Consider the following 11,219-nt stretch of genomic DNA (forward strand, 5'->3'; position numbering starts at 1 on the left):
CTTCCCAACTTATAGTCATCCATTGTTTCTTCCCAAGAACTAGTGGCATCCATTGTTTCTATCTCCAAACATCCATATTTATAGCTATTGTTGCACTCAACGTATGACCAACTATAGACATACCAACCACCTCTCTCAGTTTAACTTTAACTTTTTTCTTGAATTGTTTTATCCAAGGATCGATTCATTTCATCTATGTGAACACCAGATCTCTCTACAAGGCCCAATATTTTATTTTAACACCAATAATTTTAAGTAGTTTAGTATTTTTTCAAAAAAAATTGGTGAGATACTTGAATCTAAGTTTGGATAAATATTTTGGTAAAAAAATTATGAAATCATCATTTCAAATCATTTTCAGAGAGCAATGATTCAATGCAATTCAAATATTTTTTAGAGCTTCCTTACAAATTCAATTTTGTGATTCCAAAAGATTACATAGATTTTAGGAAATTTTTCAATACAAATCGGGGTGCTTTTTTTGAGATTCCACGTTTGCCAAAATTCTACGGTTCCACATTTTGTAGGTTGCATGCCAAAGGTTGCAATTCCAATGCCCATCATTTATTCAAAAAATTTAAGAGCTTCCTCCCAAAATCAATTTTATATGAATATCTCACAATCACATTCAATGAAGATGGCCATAGTTTTATTCTTGATGTATTTTTTCTTAGAATTATAAAACCCACCCAAAATTAGTGGCCTATATGGATATTCCAACTATTTCAATAGACTAGGAAAAATCTTGGTGTCATTCTATATTTGTATTCAAATTTTTGGTCTAAATTTTGGGTAGTCTATTTAACAATGGCTTCAAATGATGAGAGTGTTTGAATCAAAGTAGTTTTTAAATTCTATTAGTGAGGTTGATTCCATTGAAAATTCCTCAATAGCTGAGAAAAACAATGCACCTCTAGATGATAGTAGAAAAGATCAAATGGTATACAAATAATAAATGGAAATCATTCCCACATTAACACTTTATTTAAAACCTACCCAAGTAGACACACTTAGGACCAATAAATGAAGCTAAGAATTTTTATAAAAATGATTAAACACTTATTATGGTTTTGATAAAATAAGAGTCAAATAAACTTAAAGGAGTTTATCCAAATATTGCATTGATCATGGAACAAACAAAAACTTGGTTAAATATTATCTTGAAAAAGAAAAGTATGACAAAAGTGTTATTTATTTTTTACAGACTATTAAATTTTAGAATTCCTTTTCTTCCCTACACATTCTTGGCTACTTAATGAATCAACCATTATGTGATATTTACTTGTGGGCTAGTGCTATAATATTTAAGCTGATAGGCTTATATGTGGGAGCTTTGTTCCCGATTTTTACAATTTCTCACTGAAAAATTGTCAGCCTTCCCAGAAAATTGTTAGCCCAATTGTCAAAAATTATTTATGGATATTTTGAGTTGCTTTCTAGTTATTTTTAAATTATTATAAATTATTTTTATTTCCCTTAAATTTCTTTCTATTCTTATCTAGTTGGTTCTCTAATTTTTCTCTCTTGTATTGATTGGTAGTATCAAAACATTTCCTTTGAACTTGTTTTTTCCTTTCTTATGCATAATCATTTTAGGTTTCATGTCTTTAAATTTCCCTTCTATTCTCTATGGGGTTTATTAGACTTGTGTATATTTTGAGTTTGGACCACTTACATTTTGGATAAGTGGGGTTAGATCAATTTATTTTAATAGTTTTTGGTTTTTAGATATTTTTGTGTTCTTTATAAGAAATAATGAAATCCTCTTTGTCATGGATGTGACTTGTTAATGTGGAGCTCCATTCTTGCAAAATCTCTAAACAATACAGTTTATGTTGGGAATTTAGTATTAACAAAAGCATGGTTATATAGGTTGCACACATTAAAAATAAAGAAACACACTTTATATCATTGTGATTTGGTTTGAATAGATTATATTAAGAATGTCTATATCTTTTTACATGAGTAAATAGATAACTATCAATAATATCATCTTATTGTAGTAAGAAACAACGTATTTTGACATGCATCATTGCATTTATTAGAAATAGTTTTACATGTTGCATCCTTTACATCAAATTCTCTTACTCCATCCTTTTGGCACTTTGAAAATTTTTGATCATCATAGTTTCTCTTTTTCCTCTAATACCAATGGCTATTGTGATACACATTGCCAATTTTGAATAATAGCATTCACCTCAAAGCCTAATCGTAGTCATCTTAAAAATCTTATATATTCCTATTGGTTTAAAATTGCATATGTACAAAACATAAGTAAAATAAGAACATGTAATATTACTTAGAATTGATCAAAAGATTTTAAAGACCATAGACCATATGTTAGTTTATTCATATTTGAATTTATCATTCTTGTTTATTGTTATGTAAATGAGATTATACATCACAGACATTCAATTCAAAGGGAACTTTTTAAATGCCAATAAATAAGGTAGAATTATTATTTAATAAAAAAAGTGTGGACTTTTATTGGTTCTTTTTAGATTTTGTTTACAACATTATTATTAGGCTAGGGTCCCATGTGCACCCACTTGGTTAAAAATAAAGCAGATGCCGCTGAGATTTTTTAGGAAGATTTAAAGGGGAGCAGTCCCATGGGCATTACATTCTTTAAAAAAATAGCTCCTAAATTGAAGGAAATATTAAAAATATAAATTGTTTTTTTTAGAATTTTTGGCAGGATGATTTCAATTTGGAGGGAAAATGAAGGGTAGGTTCTTGCCAAGTGGCAGAATTCTTCCCTAAATAGTAGGGGCTATTTCCAGCGCCCCCCCCCCCCCCCCCCCCACCCCCTTTGCATCCACTCAACTAAAAAGTAAGGGCTCCTAGTTAATAGGAAAATATTTCAAATTAAGCTTTAGCCCCCACAAAATATTATCATGGGACCTCCAGCTCCTTAAATATAGAACCCAAGCCCCCCCCCATGGGACCCCAGGGTTATTAGCTGGAAGAATGTTGAAAAAGGTTGTTGAATAGAAATTTACATGCAAAAGGAAAGAACAAGATTTTGATAATATATAAAAATATAGAAATGTTATATTTCTATCTAGATCTTAGTTATATATCAATTATTAAATTATTCATTTAGAATTTTTAAAAATCATGATTTATTTTAATTTTGAAATATGTAAAAGTTTGAATAAAAATCAAATAGAAATATTCTTTATACATTTCAAAAAAATTAGAAATATTTTATGTCTACAATTTTTTTAGAAAGATGTTTCATATATCTAGATTTTAGTTTTAGATTTATAGACTAATTGAAATTTTAAAAACAAAATGTAATATAATTTTTAAAGTTAAATTGATTTTACATGCAAAAAGGAAAATAGAGTAAAAAGATATTTATATATGTAGACTGATTTCCATATTTAAAATTAAACAACTAAAAAGATACTATATCCATTTAAAGTCGCTAAAATTCTACCATTGTATAGTATAAGTTTCATTTTATTAAAAAAAATACGAAAATAAATTTAACATAATTTTTTTATTATAAATAAATATAATAAAAAATACTAAATTACTATTTGATAATTTCTATTTTTCAATGTTATTTATTTAATATTTTTACTATCAAATATAATAGATATAAAAAAATTATGTTTCAATAACCTTGACTAAATGAATTTTAAGAAATATAAATATATTGAATCTACCTAAAATTTGAAATAAAGTAGTGTTGTATATAAATTGGACAATTTATAAACTAAATACCAAACTTAGATATGGTTACAGTGTCAATTTGGGTTATGGTTTTCAAAGGGAGGATTATGGATAGGGTCAAGGTCTAGAATTATGGTTATGATCAAAGTTGTGTCTAAGTTTGGGGTTTACATCATGTTTAGGGTTAGTATTAAGTTTATGGTTAAGGTCAAGCTAGATTTATGCTTAGGATCAAGGGTTAAGATTATGATTAGCATTTACATAATACTTAAGACTAAAACTAGGGTAAATGTTAACATTAGGTTTATTGTTACTTTAACGATTAGGAGTATCTTAATGTTTATCCTTATGTAAAGCTTAGGATAAGGGTTACTATTATGGTTAGAAATGGTATTAGAGAGAGAGAATATAAAAAAAATTAGATCATAGTTTTTTTTTCCTCTAGATTGTAGTTAGGGCTTTTATGTTAGAATGATAATTACACGTAAGTTATAGGTTGTGCTCAAGATCAAAGGTAGGGATTATGATTAGCAAATTTGCATCATGCTTATGACTAGAGATAGGGTTAAGGTTAACCTTAGGTTTATTGTTGCTCTTAGGATTAGGACTACATTTTTAGTTATAGATGTGGATATCTTTATGTTTATTATTAGGTAAAGCTTAGGATAAGGGTTAATATTATATTTAGAAATAATATTGGACAAGTAAATTTAAAATAATCACATGTTTTTTCTCAAGATTCTAGTTAGGTTTTGTTAGTGTTGAATAATATTATAGTCAAGTTATGAGTTGGCTTAGACTAATAGTTATGGTAAAGGTTATGGTTAGAGATTGAGATAGGAATAATCTTATGGGAAGTGTTAGATTTTGGACTATAATTATAATTATAATCGAGTACTTGGTTTATGGTTATGGTTAGTAGTACTATTAAGATTAGGGTTATGATTACAAATATATTTAAATCTATTACATAATCACAATACTAACCCTTAGCCCACAATAATTATTAAAAACTTAAATCTAGCTATAGTGCTAACGATAGTCTAATAATAATAATCCTATTCCTAAATCATAAATATGACCTAATCCAAACCTTAAACCCCTAACACTAAATGCTATGTATGTCCTAAAGTTGATCATTATTTAACTATAACCCAACCCTTACCACTATCTTAATCTATAGGTTTAGTGTAAAGATTCAAGTAAGGTTAGGATTGGGGTTCAATTAAGATTGGGTTTCTATCATAGTTACAATAGAAATATTGTATTCATGGTTGCAATTAAATAGAATTAAGTTTGAAGTAATGTGTGTAACGATATAATTAGTTTAGGTTTTAGTTAAGGTTAATGCTTGATTAAGGTTAGGATATAATTAAGGCTATAATTCAATTAAGGTTACAGTTCAATTAAGGCTAACATTTTTCTACTATTTTTGTATTAACACACATTTATGTTCATTGTTTAATGATAATTTTGTATTTAATAACAATATTTATAAAGTCCTTATGTGTATCCATTCATGTACTTAGTATAATCATACTAACCTTGCATATGTCTTGTTTTTATATTCAATACTTCTCAAAGAAGCTCTTTATCAATATGTTATCAAATTTTTAAAGCTTTGACAAGTCATTTAATTATGTTCTAATTACTATGTGTGATCTGTTTTTCTTATCCGACAAAACCCTTTTTCTTTTAAGAATTTTATTTATGTATGGATTGTCATATATATATATATATATATATATATATATATATATATATATATATATATATATATATATATATATATATATATATATAGAAATTTGATTTTTCTTTATTAGGGTTATATTTTTTTAATTTTCAAAATGAAATTTTATGCTTTTCAATCTTAGTTATAATTTTTTGTTTAATATTTTGGCAAGTTTTTATTTTGATTTCTTATAGATCTTGTAAATTATAGATTCACATCTATTTTCTATTTTATATATTTGTTTATTCAGTTTCATTGATATTTTGAACATGTAAATAACATTGTAAATCACTATTAATTGCTTCAATTTAATATGCATGTAATGTAGAATAGGCACCATAAAATATCAACAAAATACATTTTTTCTTACAATAGACAATAGCAGTCACCTACACTAATATTTTTTTTTTTTTTTTTCAATTAATTAAATTTCAAAAATAACTATTGTTGCTTTAGTATTTGATAGAGAATTAATATAAATATAAAATTATTCACATATTTTTGAAAGAAAGTTTATTTTTAAATTGTTTAACAAATATTTTTTATTTTTTATTTATTTTTTAATTAGATTGTGCTTTTAATATCTATTCTAAATAATTATGTATAAATATTAGAATTTGTAGTGCTATTATTTGTGACAATTAAAAAAAATTTATTTTTCTAGGTCAAATGCTAAATTTTATATATGAACATAAATAATTATAATTTTAACTTTATTGAAAAAAATCAATTCTATCAACCATGCCTATGAAAAAATATTTCTATCATATTTGACTCTTTTAAAATAAATAAATATTAAATTTTATTTTATTATCTACAATTAAAAAAACAATATCTATTCACAAAAAAAATACTCTATTTTGAAAATAGAAATTATTTTATTTGCCTCCTTCTTTTAAAAGAACTTCATTTATTTACATTATGTTTCCAATGTAGGATTTGATCATATATTGCTTATTAATTGAATTTGCAAACTATTATATAATTTTGATCATATATTGCTTATTAATTGAATTTGCAAACTATTATATAATTTTTCCAAGACTAAACAATTAAAGATATTTAAATATATTAATTATTGCTATATAAAATTTAAAGGGTCTCAATAGGAATCTTCTTCTTTCACATTCATATAAACAAATGACTCCTATTGGCTAATTATTGAGTGTACATAAATGCACAACTGCTAGTCTATAATATTGTGTTTAATTCTAATAACTGCACTTATTCACTTAACTAAAAGGCAAATACTTAGGCAAGTACTTAGCCACTTAGTGGCACTTATTTATTTGGGAAGATCTTATATAAACTATAGCTTGTGTTGTTTTTTCTAACACATTCCAAGAATGATTTGGGTGTTTTTTCAGGGGTCCTTTGGGCGGCGGCAAAACTATTGGTGGATGAGACGTGGTGCTTTCCAGGCAAGCAGTCATACTCAAAATAACGTGTTTAGCTAATTATATTGTACCATGGATCTCATACCGATCCATCACCATGTAAACTGAAAAAGATTTATTTTTCATCTACTTTAGTTAAAAAATCTGAAACGATAGAACATAACATGTAAATTGAAAAGAGCTCTTACTTCAGTATAACCATGAAATGGAAATTCAGAGATGAGAAGAAACAAGTAAGGGAAAGTTATGCCCTAGAAAGTGGGAAAATCATACCCCATGAAGGGAAATTTTTGCATTTCCAAAAGTTTGTGGAAAATCATATCCCACGAAGGGAAATCTTTGTATTTCCAAAAGTTTGTGGAAAATGAGAGACTCTAAGGAAGACTAATGACCCACGATGGACTTGACAAAATTTGTGGGCTCATACCTCAAATCGCTAAACCATGATTGCGAATATACGACATAATCGGCTGGTCTCACCAATCACGGGGCGTGCTTAGACCGCAACCAACGAAAGTGATGTTTAGGGTAAACAAGCATCGAATGTCTAAATCGTTAAAGTATCACTTCAATTACGTGAGGAATTTGGCTTGTCTAATCTGTTACGAGTTTTCATAGTGTTCACACTCTTAAACAAGGCGAATTATTGACCTCACAAGAGCTCATGCCTTTTGGGCAAAACTACAGTGTAAAAGGAGATCATAAAATATCTCTTCAAATTCCCTATATAAAGGGAACCTAAATGGTCCTTGGAACCCCATTCTCATTCGTCTTTCTCTAGTTAATATTTTCCCATTTCTTGTTAGCTAAGTGAAGGAACCTGCTTTTGGTAAACAGGCTTGATCTTAACAAAGATGTTGTTCCTAGGTCACATTATTATGCACCCCTTCCAATAGCAGATAACGAATTTTAATTGATTACCAACCACTTTTGGATCCACACCAAAGTAGCTAATCCATCAAGTTTGAATAGACTAAAGCCATATCTTCCAATATTTCTTTCAACTATTCCAAATCCTCACTATTTAAAGTGAGTGAAGAGGTCTTTTTCTACTGCCTGGGGAAACCATTTGTTGTACTCCACCCATTGAGATTACTAACTTTAGAGCCCCGTTGTTGTTGTTTTGATTCATTCAAGCTTTGAGACACTGTAGTACTATCAAATTTCTATCCTCCATCCCAAGAATCCTTCTAAAATTTAGCCTTTTTTCCATCACCAATCTTCCATGTTAGGTGATTAGTGATCAACTCCGTACAACTCAACATAAAGTTCCATATTACTGATCCATGAGAGGGGTCTACAAATTTTTGTATTCTCTCATCCTCCATGATATCCAAGTACTTTGATCTTAGGATCTTGACCCAACACTAATTACTATTGTGTACATCTGCCAAACTCACTTTGTTCTCCTCTAGGAGACACAGCAATTAAGTGAAAAAGAGAAATGGAGTGTTCTAAGCTAATGAGCGTTGTGGCTTTGATATGTTTAAGTATTCCCATGGTGGCATATTCTTCTCTAGGAGAGTCCGGATTTAGAGTCAATCTGACTCACAGAACAGAGGGGGGCTTCAATTCTACCGAGGGATTACGCTCGGCTGTCGATCGAAGCAAGAAACGGATGAATGCGATTGAGGCGTTTGTAAAGCAGCACATAACCAGGGCACAATTAGACGCTGAAACACCCGTTCAAGCTAGAACTGGAGAATTTCTGATGAGCATTGTTGTGGGAACACCCCCTGTGAGCTTCGAAGCGATTGTTGACACGGGGAGTGATCTTGTTTGGACCAAGTGCGAGCCTTGCCAAGACTGCTCTCAATCTACGCCAATCTTTGACCCCTCCAAATCGTCTTCCTACTCCACTGTTTCATGCACTAACTCTCTCTGTGATTCTCTTAGTACTTACAAAATAGGATGCAACCCAGACTGTGCTTTTACGTACGGCTACGCCGATGGATCTCAAACAATCAGTGACCTGGCAAAGGAGTCGGTTCCATTGGTAGCGCCAGCGACGGCGTGTTTGATGGCATTGTTTTCAGAAAACTACTGATCAGAAGGCAAATCACCAAAATGGGGATTTATTGTAAAAGATAATGGTGATATTGGATTGATCACCTCCAATGCCCCTCCAAATTTTGAGTATGTTCTCCAAAGATTGGAACGTCGACCAATCTTGAAGACTCCTTTACTCTCCTCTGTGTGCCCTACGGCTCAATTCTAGAGAAAGCATTTACATCAGTTACAAAGTTTCGGAGAAACTACTGAAAACTACATTTTGAAAGTATAGTTTGCTAGGCACATTTATGGTTTTCAACGTTCACTTACATGGACACTCCCAAACTTCAAAGTTTGTGTATTCATTTTTAGAGACATTATTGCATTTATTAGAATGTCTAGTAGCACTCAGGAAGGGTGTAGGTGGAGAAGTCAATTTGGTTGTTACATGGTATACAAGCTGGATGAGGTTGGCTGGTTGATACAATTCAAACTCATCACCATAGCACAAATGGTATTTGTTTTTAGCAATACTCCAATGGGGAGGCACTCTTTATCAAGAACATACTCAAAATTTGGAGGGGCATTGGAGGTGATCAATCCAATATCACCATTATCTTTTACAATAAATCCCCATTTTGATGATTTGCCTTCTAATCAGTAGTTTTCACAAACCAAGGTTTCCTCTCTCGCTACGCGGACGGTCTTGTGGGGCTCGGAAGAGGTGATCTCTCGCTCATCTCTCAGTTGGGCTTCGAGGTAAATAACAAATTCTCCTACTGTCTCGTCTCCAGAACTGACTCGCCTTCGCAAACAAGACCTCTAATTTTCGGTGACAGTGCTTCCTTGAACGGAGCTAAGACGATCTCTTTCATTACGAACAACGCGAGTTCTTCTTGGTGTATTCCTCTTACAAGAATTACCATCAATGGCAACGCCATCGACATTCCGGCTGGAACATTTGATCTGGGATCGGACGGTAGCGGAGGCGTGATCATCGACTCGGGAACCACCTATACCTATCTAGTCCAGGCTGCGTATGACCCAGTGGAGGAAGCGATTCAGTCGGCCATTAGTCTGACTCCAACTGACGGCTCTTCCGTGGGGCTTGATCTGTGTTACCAGACATCCAGTGACATCACGCTGCCAACTGTAGTCTTCAATTTTGAAGGCGGTGTGGATTACGAGCTTCCAGGCGACAATCTTTTCGTTCAGGTAAACGGTCTCTTGTGCCTCGCCATGGGTGGCTCCAGCCAAATGTCCATCTTTGGAAATGTACAGCAGTAGAACTTCCACATCCTGTACGACAATGCTCAGAACACTCTCTCCTTCATGCCCACCAAATGTGATTCTCTTTGAATAGTGAATCATCCTCTTAATCTGCCTTCTCTTCGTCTGCCTCTTCTCCTTTTATTCGTCTAATGGTAGTTTTCTTAAAACTTCCAATATAATTATGCTCTGTATCGTACTCTCTTTAGATTTTTTGCACGGCCTCATATAATATATAATCTGATATTGTTGCATTTCAATGTTTCTTATGTCTTTCAGCTTTTAAATATCACGTGCACTATCTGAGAGCGTTACTGCATTTTAGATTCAGCATCTTAAGGGGATGCCCCGTGGCTATACAGCCATGAAAATGCACTTCATTTACATTTCTTTTTCTAACTTTTAAAAAAATTGACTAGGGGAGAGGACCCAGTACTTGAACGCGTTCCAATAGTTGTGAATGGAGTTGTTCACTTGATACCTACACTTGTTGACTTAATGTCCAATTTTTTTGACAACATTATACCAATACTTGTGACTTTAAAGTTGTTAGTACAATGCTAACTACCTAAAATTGAATAAAATGTACCTTTAGTTATAAAAATTAACCAATGATGTGATGCCACATCAGCTGTTCAACTATGGGTACCCTTTATGCACGACGATTGGTCTCACTTTTTTTTTGGGCTATTTTGGACAACTTGGCAAAAAGCATGCTGATGTGGCATCATAACAGGGGATGTGGACTTGAAACCTTAGTTATAAGTAGGTGACTCACCAAGTAAGCTACTGTAAAAAATTGGGAGCGATTTGAAATTTTTACGTGGGGTTTTGATAAGCGCAAAGTTAGGGTGTTCAAGTACTGGGTCCTCTCCCCTAAGTCCTCTCCTTCATATGAAAGTGCATTTTCGTGGTTGTATAGACGTTGCCATCTAATGTCCATTTATCCAGTCTGGGGGAGTAGAAGGAAACTGCTTTTGCAATTTGCAAAACACAATTTTTTTTCTATTGAATCTAAAGTGAATAATAATAATTATGAGTAAACTTATATAATTAGACTTCACCTTTTGATACTATTGTAGAATACTTCCAAACATTAATGGACAGAATTCTTTAACAATAAACATAATTCTTTTAAACAT

General features: G+C 31.4%; 1 pseudogene; it reads left to right on the forward strand.

Moving 5' to 3' along the window:
* The first annotated feature begins 8,260 nt into the window (after positions 1-8,260).
* Positions 8,261-10,095, forward strand: LOC149568324 (aspartic proteinase nepenthesin-1 pseudogene; annotated as a pseudogene).
* The last annotated feature ends 1,124 nt before the right edge of the window (positions 10,096-11,219 follow it).

This window comes from Cupressus sempervirens, chromosome 3 (genome assembly GCF_028749045.1).
Source record: "Cupressus sempervirens isolate cs-2001-9-10 chromosome 3, ASM2874904v1, whole genome shotgun sequence".
NCBI lineage: Eukaryota > Viridiplantae > Streptophyta > Pinopsida > Cupressales > Cupressaceae > Cupressus > Cupressus sempervirens.